The 15,223-nt window shown below is 41.6% G+C and overlaps 1 protein-coding gene and 1 non-coding gene across 2 annotated transcripts in view; one reads left to right on the forward strand and one right to left on the reverse strand.

The window, feature by feature from the left end:
* Positions 1–142: 142 nt before the first annotated feature.
* Trnac-gca lies at positions 143–214 on the reverse strand. Its single transcript has one exon. It is a non-coding gene; the product is annotated as a tRNA-Cys (tRNA).
* An 882-nt stretch (positions 215–1,096) lies between these two features.
* The window catches only part of LOC111868568 (protein phosphatase 1 regulatory subunit 12A), a 99,124-nt gene continuing 84,997 nt past the window's right edge, over positions 1,097–15,223 (forward strand). The window contains exon 1 of the mRNA XM_023859328.2: positions 1,097–1,310. The gene's annotated coding sequence lies outside the window, so the exon portion shown is untranslated. The remainder of the gene's footprint in view (positions 1,311–15,223) is intronic.

Consider the following 15,223-nt stretch of genomic DNA (forward strand, 5'->3'; position numbering starts at 1 on the left):
CAGTCTGTGAGTAACGAAAATGTACGTGGTAACTAAAATTTTGTTGCTGTACAAGGAAGTTAAGAATGTAAACATTATTATTCTGTAGGAAGCACTTTAATAAAAGTAGCTTTTAACTTAAAAAAAAAAAAAAAAAGGAATGAGGGGGCACCCGGGTTTGAACCGGGGACCTCTCGATCTGCAGTCGAATGCTCTACCACTGAGCTATACCCCCAATGCAAACTTGGTTTTTTAATGTGTCCGTTATTAAGTCAGTTCTATTCTGGGACAGTGGGGTAGAGTCAACGTGCGTTTCAGGGAACACACCGCCTCCATCTTCAGGGTCGAAAAGTGAATTAAGAAGAAATCAATAGAAAACAGACTGCTAAAACAGAGATATTCATTATGTATTTCATTAAGTTCAGAAACAACCGTTAGCTTGTTCTGATATTAGTCTGCACGTTTCCCAAGTGACCTCTTTCGTTCTGGATTTCCAATCAAAATTATCTGTGCAGTTCTCATCTCTCCCATGCATCCTCTAAGCCTCGCCGAAAATATCCTTTATTTCACCGCCTTAATAATATTTATCAAAGAGCACACTTTATTAAGTTCGACATTATTCAGTTTGCTCCAACCTCAGTCACTTCCTCTCTCTTGGATTCAAGCATTCTCCTGGTACCCTGTTCCCAAATACCATCAATTCATGTTCTTCCCATGCAATGAAAGACCAAATTTCCCACTCATGAAGAACAATCAATAAACGCTGTTTAAATTACGGTGTTCTTGGAAGTGGGGCCGCATCCCCAGATAATTTGATATCAGCATTCTGCTGTTGGCATCCGTCTTACTGTACATACGTCGTCACATAGAAGAAAGCAATATTATGAGAGTCTCAACCATCGTTTCTCAGACTGTGGTAGTGGTACCTCAAAGAAGCTTGCAAGTGGTTTGTACAGCGTCACTGAATAAGCAACAGTTAAATAACAGTTCAAAGGGGCGCACTGGCTGTGAATAAATCCCGACACAATTTTTCTCCGAATATTATATCCAAGGCTGTACCCACCGTACCCACTTCACACTTTTAATTCATGAATATGATCGCAGTCAACATATCGATAGTCGAATTGCCTGTCTGTGTCCTATTGGTCGGTAAGTTGTCACGGCAACGCTACAGCGTGTACGAACAACAACAGGAGTAGTCGCCCTGTGGCATGAAGTTTAGGGTTGCAGTCCGGGTTCAGAGCCCGCGTAGAGCTGCTGCTGTGATATGTCTTCACACTAACATGTGTTCGATCCCGGCCTGCTGGCAAACCTGGCCGCAGTAGATGAAGGTCAGTATAGGTTAAGTCTCCGACACAGTAATATTAGTTCCTCACTCTACAGTCATATTTTTTTTTTCTGCTGAAGTGATATAGCTCTAGCAGGTCTAAATGGGACATATGCGTCCCGCGAATGTACATTGGTGAAGAATGAAGTGTAAGGAAAGGGGGGCGGGGGAGGTGAGAATGTTTTCTGCTGACTACAGCAGGTCAAGAAAGTAAAAGTATACGGGCCCAAACTGGGAAAAACGGAAACGAGAATGCTTCCCAGGAGCAATGAAAAGACTTAAATACCTGTTATCTGTTTTAAAAGGGGAATATAATTTTTAGAATAAATCGTATTTCATCTTTTTCCGACTGTGCATTTACCTTTTCAATGTTACTATAAAGACGTAGGCACGGGCTACTGGGCTGGACGACCGAGGTTCAATTTCGGGCAGCTTTAAGAAATTTTTCACTTCTCCACAGCGTCCAGACCGGCTCTGGTTTCTATCCAGGTGCTCTGTCACAAAGAGTAAAGTGGCCAGGAAATAAAGCCGTCCACTCACCTCCATCTAGTTGCGAGGTCAAGACTGGAAGAATGGTGGAGCTGCATTTCCACTCCCCCACACGCTTTCATGGCATGGTACTTAATTACATCAAGAAATGCAAACACTGTTTTTATCTGAAAACCTCATAGGAGTATTCTACTGGGGGGTCTTAAGAAAGAAGTGGTTCTTGAAGAGAGAGATTTTGATGTAAAATTGATTCAACTGGCCCAGGATGAGGATAATTAAATTCAGTATGCTATAAAAGCAAGGACTTCCATGGCCAGCTGAATTCTATCAAGCTTTCAAAGAGTATCTTGCACCTCTGCTTCAGTGTGGATGGCAGTTTAGTAGTAAGGTTACTGGGGCCTGGCAGCAGGATGGCTCAGTTGGGCCGACAGAGCGTCGATCTGACTGACCAGTCACCTCCATCTGGTGCTGAGGTTATGAATGAGTGGAGTTTTATTTCTATGTCCCCTTGCCTCTTCACATAGTGGTGCTTAATTAACCACACGGACAAATTTACCATTAATACATTGGGTATGTAATATGTTAAGATAAATGTTAAATAGTGTCTGGGTCTAGACATCGCGCCATGTGAAACCATGACTTACTCGCGTTTGCCCTGAGAACAAGACAAGTGAGGAGTGACCTTCACACTCCGGTCAATGTACACCCGCGATGCACATTTTATTTCATAGAAGGCCCCAGTGTAAAATTAAAATCTTCGCACCTTCTGAGACTCGAACTGTGGTCGTCTATCCGATAGTTAGTCGCGTTACTAACTGAGTTATCTCCGATTTTTGTTATCGAGATCACAGTCCTCCACTTGTTGCGCTGTTGAAGAATGAACTGAGTTAAGGGCATATGTTCAGGTTGAATCCATTCCCGACCAAATTCCTTGTTCTCACGGTCCTCACGGTGGTTAGTAGCTGTCGCACAGAGTTCATTGAGAGTACAGGTAGGTCTACTAACTTTTAACCCAGTGTTTCCTATATCGAACACATCATTCGTATTCTTCAGAAACCATAAAGTGCTTAGCCAAGAGATGATTACGCGAGATAGAAAATGAACCTTTTGCCTTCGTGTTAATAAATATTATGAGAGCAGGCCACTCCAGTCTTAAAGCAAGCTTAAGTAGAATTAACATTGTGTCCACGGTCGAATGCGAATCTGGTGACGGGCTGCGGTAGCGTAGTTGGTTGAGGCACTATGCTACAAGTCGGAAGGTCGCGGGTTCAAGTCCCGATGAGCTCATTGGATTTTTTTTTTCATTTGACCTAATCCTTCCGGCCGCACTATAGCCCTGGGGTCGACTCAACCTCTAACAGAAATGAGTACCAGGAATTAATTAAATACTTTTCCTGGGTAGTAAAGCGCGTAAGGCTGACAAACTTACCGCCATCTTTGAGCCGATTGTCTAGATCAGGCATGTCAAACTCAACTTGTACAGAGGGCCACCTCAGCCCTATAAATAATAGTCCAGGGCCGCACTTCAAAATAGAAATATACATTAGATTTTGATACAAGTAAATTTAATTATATTTATTATTTAGGAATAATTTCAATATAATTACCTAAAGTCACATATCTTACAGTTTTAAAAAGCAAGAGAATGCCATTTTTGACAACAACTTTTCAATATGTAAAAAGAGATATTACACAAGAAATTATGTTAGTAATAGCAAAACATTGAATTTCATGCAGCCTGCTAATTTATGTCTGCGTGAGACTTCTTGTCTTCTGATCTGTTGGAAAATTGTCTTTACAAAAAATATTTCTAATAAAATTTTAATATTGATTTTAATATCAGTTAGCTCTAAAAGTTGAGGGGCCGCACTTTGTGGCTATGGGGGCCGCATGTTTTACGCGGCTGGTCTAGATAATGTGGGAGCCTCAACGTCTCACAACCCTATGGGCCTTCACGGCCTCTTAGAGGGATAGCTTTACTTGCTTTACTTACTTATAAGACTGTGATACAGAAGGCCGGATGGGCATTGCCCAGGCTTTCTTTGTGTGTATTTATTTCTTTATTTAAAAAAAACAGTGTATATCACTTTACAATGGGAGCCGGGATAGCGTAGTCGGTATAGCGACTGGCTACGGTCCGGACGACCGAGGGGCCGGAGTTCGAGTCCCGGTAGGGTCAAGAATTTTCTCGTCGTCCAGACCGGCTCTGGGCCCCCCCAACCTCCTATCCAGTGGATACCGGGGGTAAAGCGGCAGGGGCGTGAGGCTGACCACTCACCTCCAGCCAGTGCTGAAGTCAAGAAAATGTGGATCTATAAATCCATTCCCCCATACGCCTTCATGGCATAGTGCTTAATTATTTAAGCACAGGGACAATTTTACCTTTTATGACTTCACAATTCGGGAGTCACTGAGACTAGAAATGAACAGTGCAGTAAGCTCTCGTCCAACGCAGGGGATATGCCCGTCGAAAATGACGTGTTGTGGATGTCAACTGAATGTTTGTAGGATGCCACTGCGGCTCGTATGGCAGACCGCGTATAATCGAATCCGCGTTGGTGGAGCTTTTGCATTACTTCTTAATAGGATACCTCGCTCATAGTGCGGAAAGTACTGGTTAACTCCATGATTGCTAAATTTCTGCTGGTCCTCGCCATCACAGCGATTTTTATTTCCCAGTCCCTACAACCTTACGGCTCTGGGAGCATTCAGAACTCTTTCGCCTACTGCAAGAGCTGCTTCATGCACTGCTGCGGTATACATTTGTCTTATATACGAGGGCGGGAAACAGAACATGTATTTTATTTCTTGCTTAATAACGACACAACTGAAGCGAAGTCCACCGGCCTGTTCAAAAAATTATGGTGGCTGTTTTCAGTTCACAGGTGCGCAGTGTCTGCGCAAGCGTAAATTCCTCCCCCACCCTACGACAAATTCTTCTCCCTTGTCAGTGAACACAGCTCACATTTCTCTAAACTTCGTCATAAAGGAAACTTTTTCAGAAAACATGACTAACACTGTCGTAATTAGTAGAAAACAATTCTTAAGAAAAACCTCCTTTTATGTCGTTACGTGACATGTTCAGGTAAATTCAAATTGATGGTCAGGATATGAAGAAAACAGTAGCGGAAATTCGTTTTCATTTATCAAAAGTAAAGAAAATGTTCCGCCCAAGGGGGCCTTTTGGTTCTGCTGTGCTCTTGCCCAGGGCCAGGTACGGATTTAGGGGGGAGGTACCGGGCCCATCCCCTCGAGGCCTCTACAAAATAGATACAGAACCCATCGATTTCATTCTAGTATTTGCTTCTTTAAACACGAAAAATTATTTTCTTTCTTTAGTTATTAAAATAAGCAACAACAAAGAGCTCTTACTTTTAGGCTATACGGTCATGTAATCCGCTGGAAGTCCACCGATGTTTCGGAGGAACATGTCGCCTACATATTCAGAAGCGAAGTATGAGCCGAACAAGAAACCAGCGTGAATAAGGTAACAAACAAAACTGGTTTCTTTCTTTGCTTATGCTTCGACACTGTAGATGAAAACATATTTATCCGAAACTTTGGTTGACTTTCAACGGATTGCACAACGTTATATCCCAGAAGAATCCCTTTGTAACCACCTCTATGACAACCTCAAACCCTGTGACAAAAACAAAGAATTTTCTTAACCTAAATTTGTTGTGGGATATATGCAGTGACTCAGAGCCTAGTTTCACTTTCAGGGCTATATAATGAGTCACAGTGGGCGCTACTTTCCGACTTCGTGCAGGAGCACCTCTCGGTTTGATCATTAGGAGCGCTGGTGTCGACATGTAATGTACATACAAGCTATTTTCGTGTTCGTGCAGTTATGCTTGTTCTTTGCACGGAGCGTACTGTTTTATCAGCGCACGGTCATTTTGAACATTGACTTTCCATTCGAAACGTATGTTCACTAAGAGCTATACAGTCCGGATTAATTGGGGGGGGGTCATTTGGATTAAGCGATAATCCGGATCACTGAAGCAAAAGATAGCCATAAAAGAGAGAGAGAAAAAAAACAACTGAGAAAAAAAAGAAAATGAAATTTTAATAATATGGGCAGTGCTGAGGACAACAAATAAAACATATCAGTGCAGCAATTTCTTCCTCTGTCAGAAGCTGAAATCCAGGGTCTCCTTCATTCAGCTTAAGCCGACTTCGGTTATTTTCTTGCGTGGTTTCAATCTCTCCAGCTGCCCTCAGCACAGCCTGAAACTCCTCTTGCTCTAATCCCTCTTGCTTCTAAATCCCGTGCGTCTTTCAAAGTATGTACTCAACTGTGATTAGAATGTTTCATTTTTCATAACTATCGGGATTAGATTAGAGAGGTTTTACTGTATATGCATTCTTGTGAAAAGTTGTATATATTTGAAACTGTTTTTTAAACGTCTTCCATTCTTTACATGCAGAGTCTTGTTAATGAAGGAACTGTTAAGATCACAACGATTTTCATGCGCCTAGAGTAAACAGTAGGTTCTGAGAACAACTTGTGGTTAGTACGTTCAAAATAAATTTCGATTCAATACGAATAAATTACACGTTTTGAAGTTGCCACAGTAAACTACTCGCATTTGCATTGATTGTCGAAGATTAGAAGCCGTGAAACCCATCTTCGTGTGTCCTATAATCGAAGTCTTCAACGTGAGTCGTCAAAAGCAAAGTGCGTAATTTGTCTGGCTAATATACCTCTTCGTACTCGAAAACAAAAGCACAATTTTATAGCCAGATTTTATACATTTTAAAAATGCATGAAATAAAACCTTAAGGATTAGAATGCGTTGACATTTATTTTCCTGCCCTTTCGCCCTCTTCATGTCTTCATGACGTGTTATGGAGAGTAGTTGTTAACTCGGTCCTGTCCCAAGCTAAGGAACAAGGGACCAATATCATCATCATCAGTAATCTGTCAGACGACAGGTCCACACTCTCTTCCAAAACAATTCCTCCACTTAATGCGATCTAGAGCTTTCTCCTTCAAATGAGAATATCCTCTTCTGTCCCCAAGGTCATCCAGCATCTTCTTACGTCTTCTTCCTCGTCTTCTGGTCACTTCTATCCGCCCCTCTATCTTTCCTTCAATAACTTCTTTTAGAAGGCAGTTTCTGCATAAAACATGACCAATCCAATTAGCCTTCCGTTTTCTTATTTCGTGTAGGATATTCCTCTGCTCACTGACTCTAATTAACACTTCTTCATTTATCACATAATCGGTCCAACTGATCTTCTCCATGACAATGCATAAAGTGCTCGTCCGTGGAGCAGCGGGAGGGACTAATTGCAGTTATAAAGAATCCCATCTTTAGCCATATAATGCCATGCAGTCCGTTAAAAATCAATCTCGATGTTAAGTCCCAGAAAATTGAACTCTTCTTGACCACCTTTGTGAGAACCTCAGATTCATAGCGTCTTCATAGCTTGAGTTTATATATTTTTCTAAATACTTCATCTGGAACCTGGGAAGTATGACAGTCAAAACCGTGATTATTATTATTATTATTATTATTATTATTGTTGTCGCATATGAGTGACTATAGACGGAGTTTGGATTAGTGAATGGATTTATTGGCCACTTATATACACACGACGCGGAACTATCAGAAATTACAGCGCCAAGTTTAATCTCCAAAATTCCAAACCACCACAGCACCCGCTAAGCCTTTTCCAGTTTGCAGTGTCTTCACCAGCCGTTCCCTATAACAGTGGTGATTCTACAGCTTCGCGTGCTCAAGTCATGAGAACTTAAGTGAACTAAGCTCCAAACTTTCTGGCACGGATAACACAGAAAACAGTCCCTCTATTGTTGCGTGCGTGTATGTTGTGGGCTTTATCTAGAAACGGCCACTTTTTACAGACTAACCGCTTAGCAACTGGTCTATACGCCACATTATTATTATTATTAAATTCTCACATTGTGGCTTTGTCTGTGTATGTTTGCTTCTGTAAGTTTATTCATGCTAACTGTGTAATTAATATAGACTATCATTTTTGTATGTTGTTTCTTAATTATTTTTGTGTATTTCTCTATTCGTGCTAGCTTTGTAATTGGCCTCTGTGCTGTTAAGTTTGCACGTAAATAAACACGAATTGAATTGAATTACTATTATTATTATATTACGACGTTTTGAAATAAAAATAGCAGANTAATATTTCCATTGTAGAAGCTGTTCGTCCATTAGATTTAACAAACAAAAATATGGCAGTAAAATTATCTACGAAAAAACTCCATGCATTTTATCACTTAAAGAAGGCAGCATGTAATTAGATCTAAAACATAAAATAATATTTTTTTTTTCATAAGCAAGCGAATCTTGACTAAGAAAGTATAGCAGCATACAGCATTATATTTTATTAGGATCACACCAATACCACGTCTGCTATATAGAACTGAAATTGTAACAGTCAATTTAAAAATAAAAACAGACATCAAACACGTGAAAAGTAATTTCAAAGGCTATAGACAGCCCAGCAACGATTTTCAAAGAAATGACTACATTAGAAGAGAGTTTAAATCTCTTTAATATAAGTAACAATGTAATAGACTACAGCTGTATGAAGAAATGGTTTGATTACGTGCAGAAAGTTGATACCACAAAAATGCTGCCATTAAATTAATGTGGCGTATTGGCTCTATGCAGGAACTGTTGAGTCACAGAGGCCTCGGGGCACGTGACACCAGTTGTCACGTGTTGCTGTATGTGACGCGACAAATAACTTCACGCCGGTCTTGGATCTAGCGAATTTATTGCACACTTCTATCCACACTTACGTAACTCACAGCTTCAGTATCCCAATTACTTCTCCTGCTGTAATCACTTCCAGACTTCGACTGTCTTGATTTCATCCACTCGATACAACTCTGACGAATATTCTCGTTATGTAGTTCCGCACTGACCACACAGAAAACAGCCTATTGGCCAGCAACGGACTCCATAGAAACCAGCTACGTGATAGTTATCACTGTTACATGATGTCACAGCCTAGCGGGGAGGAGTGTTTACCGAGCGTTGCGTAGTAACTGGATGAGTGGGGATATGTGACGTCACTCCTACTTCCTGTTGCGCTATTCACAGAGTTGTCGCCTAGCAACGCGCAGATACAATCCACAACTCTCCCGTTGCTCGCGTGCCTCGAGGCCTCTGAGGCTCAACAGTTCCTGCATAGAGCCAATACGCCACATTATATTAAAATTAAAATTCCCACCGTTGAGCCCAATCGATCAGAAGAAGTCCCCATCTCCGGACACGTTCAATAGAAGACATGATATACAGAGAGAGTCCCAGGAGGAAAGGTCAGTTTTCCAGGAGCTCATAGTATTGGTCATTCTAAGCAAGAAAGTGTACTTGTATACACGTATGTACGCTCGTCTTATTCCGAACCGGTTCCGAGATAAAGCTATTTCACCCTACAGTAGTTTGGATTTGGCGCCCAGTATTATCCGTTTCTCCCCGCATATGAATCGATCTGAAGCTCAAGTTTGCCGTTGTGACTGTTGATAGTGACATTGTAGGAGTGTTGTCAAAAATGCTGCACACCTTCATAAATGCCGAATATGCTGCTATGCTGTACGTTTACGGCTGCTGCTATGGCAGTGTCACTGCTGCTGTTGAATTTTCGAAAATTTATTTTACTAGGTAAACTGTGCCAACTTTGTCACTTGAACAATAAATACTGGTGTTGGAAACACTACGTAATATCTCTTTCGTATCAAAAAATTTGGAACTGTACAGTGTAATAGCTCTACCTCGGAAAAAGTTCGGAATAGGACACATGTACATACACAATTTTTTGCTTATAATGACCGATACTATGACCTCCCAGAATATTGACCTTTCCTCCTGGCACATCCTGTATAAACCAAGCTCAGCTCAAATAAAAATTAGGACCATAGATAATATTAAAAGATCAACCATTTATTAATATGCCATTGTCACGAACGTTTATATCCGACGTTGTTTTTACAGCCCTCGGCGGAGTCAGCACTTCTGTCGCAGTGCACCTGGGAACGGTGAAAGTCCTGCAGCTTTCAGAAAACGCACTTCCTTGTCTGCCATAGACTGCACTGCACTTCTCATGCAGTCTATGGCAGACACTTCTCTTTCAGTGTCTGCCATAGACTGCACTGCACTTCTCATGCAGTCTATGGCAGACGCTTCTCTTTCAGTGTCTGCCATAGACTGCACTGCACTTCTCATGCAGTCTATGGCAGACGCTTCTCTTTCAGTGTCTGCCATAGACTGCACTGCACTTCTCATGCAGTCTATGGCAGACGCTTCTCTTTCAGTGTCTGCCATAGACTGCACTGCACTTCTCATGCAGTCTATGGCAGACGCTTCTCTTTCAGTGTCTGCCATAGACTGCACTGCACTTCTCATGCAGTCTATGGCAGACGCTTCTCTTTCAGTGTCTGCCATAGACTGCACTGCACTTCTCATGCAGTCTATGGCAGACGCTTCTCTTTCAGTGTCTGCCATAGACTGCACTGCACTTCTCATGCAGTCTATGGCAGACGCTTCTCTTTCAGTGTCTGCCATAGACTGCACTGCACTTCTCATGCAGTCTATGGCAGACGCTTCTCTTTCAGTGTCTGCCATAGACTGCACTGCACTTCTCATGCAGTCTATGGCAGACGCTTCTCTTTCAGTGTCTGCCATAGACTGCACTGCACTTCTCATGCAGTCTATGGCAGACGCTTCTCTTTCAGTGTCTGCCATAGACTGCACTGCACTTCTCATGCAGTCTATGGCAGACGCTTCTCTTTCAGTGTCTGCCATAGACTGCACTGCACTTCTCATGCAGTCTATGGCAGACGCTTCTCTTTCAGTGTCTGCCATAGACTGCACTGCACTTCTCATGCAGTACCCACGCGGCGTCACATTCTGTAGGGCAGCTCAAGTAGGCTACAACTTCCCCTTTTGTAATTAATAGTGTGTGGCGTAGACCCGTTGCTAAGCAGTGACTCTGTAAACAGTGACCGTTGCTATGTAACGCTCGCAACATACACGCACGCAACAATAAAAGAATGGCATGGTCCGCGCAGCGACCGTTGCTGTGCAACGGCGCGGTAAATACGCCTCTACAACAGTGAAGGGACTGTGTTTCCTGGAATGACAGAGGCCTTGTTTATATTGTATATACATTCATGTAATAAGTGTAAAATGTAAATATAAATATTGTACATTGATAAGTCAGACCCTTCCTTTCGTCAGATAGGGCGCGCCACATCAACAACCCGCAGCAGTCTGGCAGAAACAAAAAATCTGGTCATAAGTCCCAAATGGGTGCTTGACACCAGGACCAACTGGCCTACTGACCGTCGGTCATAACATAAATTTAACTTTTACATTTCAATTGAGAATTCTGTTGTGGAGGGTTAACCAGCGGGAAATGTCGTAACCACGAACGGTGAAGAATCTCCATTAGTAAGATTCGTTAACAGGAAACGTCTAGTAGAAACGTTGTAGAGGAATAGCTTTTGTTGAGAGCTGTTACAAAGTAACGGCTAGTGAAAGCAGATTGAGAGGACCTAGCGTTGAATGATTTGTAATGTGGAAATCAGCTATAGCGCTGTAATTGTATTTCCGAGTGGTGTCGGTAATAAATCCATTCGCCAATCCATACCCCGTCTACAGTCTCTCACATCTAAATGCATGACGATATGAAGTGTAAATAAATGAGTGATACCTGAAGTCCCCACGACGGTGGGATGTGACGCTGGGTTGACTACATTACGTCAGATGCCAGAATACAGTACAGCATGCTTCAAGAGCAAACTTGTGAATAAAATTGTCTTCATGTCCTATGCAAGCATCGGTTTAAAAGTAAAGGATGTGATTTAAATCATAGTCCCGTTTCATGGGCCTATCGACTTGCTGAAAGTTTTTATTGTTAAGATAAGCGACAGTTCTCTTCATGGAAATTGGAAATTAACCTCACTTCAATTGTTTATGTCAGTATTTTGTGACAACAGACATTTATCAAGAAGGCCTAAAATAATAAAAAAAAACTTCAAATTAAAATCCCGACTAACAAACTGTAGTGATATTTTTACAGCTAAAGCCGCAGATTTTTACTTGAGATGTAATTGGTTCGAATTTAGACAGTGTTATGAGTTACCCTAACCGAATTATCATTTCTTAATAATACGTATGTGCAGTTGAAGTAGCGTCAATAGGATCAGTATTATTATTATTGTTATTATTGGAGGGGGTGAGTTTCTCCATGCACCACGACTAATAGTCTATTGTACGTCCCCCTTTGATATTCTACCAGTCGCCATACCCTTCCGATACTGGTGCTCGCTATCAGCCCCGTTCAGCCAACGAGGCTGGCAGTGGTACCCGATACTTCCCCATCTACCGTAGGCATTGGAAACTACTTGGGCGGGAAACTTTGCCTAATTTTGCTCAGAGGTCAATAGAATCAGTAAATATCCAGTCTTCGTCGGAAGCAGGTTGTCCGTTGAGATGTTCTGTAATTCTCCGTTCTCTGGCATAGTGTACCCATGTTCACATACGTCACAACCGTCATCTTGTACATTAGTACCTGCTAACACAATGATTTCTAAATTTCGCTTTTCTTAGCTCTGTCTGAATTAGAACACAGTTTCTAAATATCTAGAGCGTTGAATGCTAGAAATTTAATTATATTTGTTACTTATTTAGCTCCTGGAGGAATATAAAGGCTGCAGTGTGGTGAAGGAATTCTAGTGCCTTTGTATGAAGTTCCCAAATTAACGGCATTTGTATGTGCTGTTAGTGAGCATCTCTTTACAATTGTTTTCACACACTTCACTGTCTTTTCTTTGAAGTACGGGGAAGTAATAGGCCTGCATTCAGTGTAACAAACGGCGACATTTCACAGTGCTTTCAATTGCGTCCTGGTAATATTAACACTCCCTTTGCGGCTGATCTGTACCTACTGTCGGTGTGCCTTTCAAATAATAGCTAGGTGAATAAAAGCTATTCTTTCCTAACGACAAGGAGCTAATAGGTTCCTTCCAAGAATTCAATAAAAACCGGTCTGATAGTGTTACTATTTGAACAGAGAAATTGATCTAAACCATACTCTCCCATTGATGTGTTTGTAGGATTTCAATCTTAGAGCCAGTGATCAAATGTATGCTATGATAGTTCAACGAAATAGTCTAACATCTCTACCCCACCCTTTCAGTCTGACTGACGTGAAAATACATTTATTTATAATATTATATTTCAGCATCCTGTTACACTCACACAATATATATGGATAAATACCGTCTTAAGTGCAACAAATTTTATTGTAGTTTTTACTTCTTTTCCTCCTCCACACTACATGTTTCGGCCCTAAATGGCCATCATCAGGTGTGTATCACTCACGTAGCTGTTACACTGCTTGTTAATTAGAAAGACTGGTAATTTTAAATTTTAACAAGCAGTGTAACAGCTACAGCTACAGTCTTTCTAATTATTAGAAAGACTGGTAATTTTAAATTTTAACAAGCAGTGTAACAGCTACGTGAGTGATACACACCTGATGATGGCCATTTAGGGCCGAAACATGTAGTGTGGAGGAGGAAAAGAAGTAAAAACTACAATAAAATTTGTTGCACTTAAGACGGTATTTATCCATATATATTGTGTGAGTGTAACAGGATGCTGAAATATAATATNTTTAGGCTTTCTTTACAATACATAAAAGAACTCTTTATATGTAATTCAGGTCTGTATGTCTATCCGTAACCTAGTATATGGGGCTAAATTCTAGGACAGATTGTCATGGGAGACTCGGAGGTCGGTGGACTATCCATATTTTCAGTAATTTTCATTCATGATAAATCCAGTCTACATGAGACCATAATAAATATTGTCACGTATATTAGTGACTACATACGTGTCCATGGTTTATGCTGACCGTCTTACAGTGTATACACTTTTTTCACCTTATTCTTCACTTCCACACTACATGTTTCAGCACTAATGTGCCATCTTGAGTCACATGTAGTGTGGAAGTGAAGAATAAGGTGAAAAAAGTGTATACACTGTAAGACGGTCAGCATAAACCATGGACATGAATCAGTGTAGCAGGACGCTAAAATATAACATTGACTACATATGTGGTTTGGATTGGTAAATAGATTTATTGACTACTCACAGGTCGTAACTACAGTAACTATAACTCTACGGGTAATTTCAACACTACAAATCGCTCCACGTTCAGTGGCCTCAGTCTGCTTTCACTAGTCGTTACTTGGTATCTGCTCTCAATGGCAATTTCTCTGCAGTATTTTCACTATACGTTTCCTGATAACGAATCGTATCAATAGAGATTCTTCAGCTTTCGTGGTCACCCCGTTGCCCGCTGGTTAACAGTCCACACCTGAATTCTCAACTGAACTGTAGCGCCATTTGTCTTCAAGATAACTCCTCGGGACGGACCACGCAGAAAACACAACCCCTCTATTGTTTTAGAGACGTGTTTACCGCGTTTCATAGCAATGGTCTCTGCGCGGATCACATAGAAAACGCCATTCTTCTATTGCTGCATGATTGTATGTTACGGGCGTTACGGCCGCTGTTTACAGAGTCACTGCTTAGTAACGGCTCTATACTGCACAATATATAGAATTGCTGGGTTTTTGGACTTTTTCCATCGTCCGGAATTCTAGGAAATAGAAAACACGACGTTTCGGAAACTGGATCTTTTTCCGTCTTCAGGTGAGGAAGAAAGACACCTACTCAGTTGGGCCCCTTAGAAAGAACTAATCTCAATCACTGGACAACTCTTGTCAGATTTACCCAGCTATTTCAGCATATAAGACTAGGCTAGTTCAGCGGAACATAACAAGAAACCATAAAATAAAAATTGTGATAGAGCAACAGCCCCTGGGCTCTGTGTACAATATATCCCGTATGCGAAGGGTGTTTCTGAGAAGTTCACACGTATAGGGAATGGGTACATCAGGACGATCTTCAAAACTAAACACACACTTAGGAGTTCGCTCATGAGAACCAGGCCGGAAAGAGATCCACAACAGACGGCACAGGGCGTCTACAGCATTCCCTGTGAGAGTGGCATAAGCTGCATTGGCGAAACAGGGAGACCTCTAAGCGTGAGGCTCCGTGAACATAGGCACAATCTCCAACAGAGTCTTCTAGAAAAATCAGAATTAGCCCAACATGCCTATGAAGAGGGCCACAGAGTAGTCTGGGATGATGCTAGGATTTGGGAAACTGAACGTAGCAGCAGGTATATGAAATATAAGCGATCGGCCCATGCGGCATGCTTAACCAATCCAATCAGCCAACCCAGTTTGGACATTTCTCTAATCTGGAGACCCCTCATCAGGAATGAGGTTTCTAACTCACAGAGATCTGCATGACGTGACAGCCTCTTCATGCGTTTCCGTAAGGTTCCAGTCTCGAGTGTTCA

Source organism: Cryptotermes secundus, unplaced genomic scaffold (genome assembly GCF_002891405.2).
Source record: "Cryptotermes secundus unplaced genomic scaffold, Csec_1.0 scaffold330, whole genome shotgun sequence".
Taxonomy (NCBI): Eukaryota; Metazoa; Arthropoda; class Insecta; order Blattodea; family Kalotermitidae; genus Cryptotermes; species Cryptotermes secundus.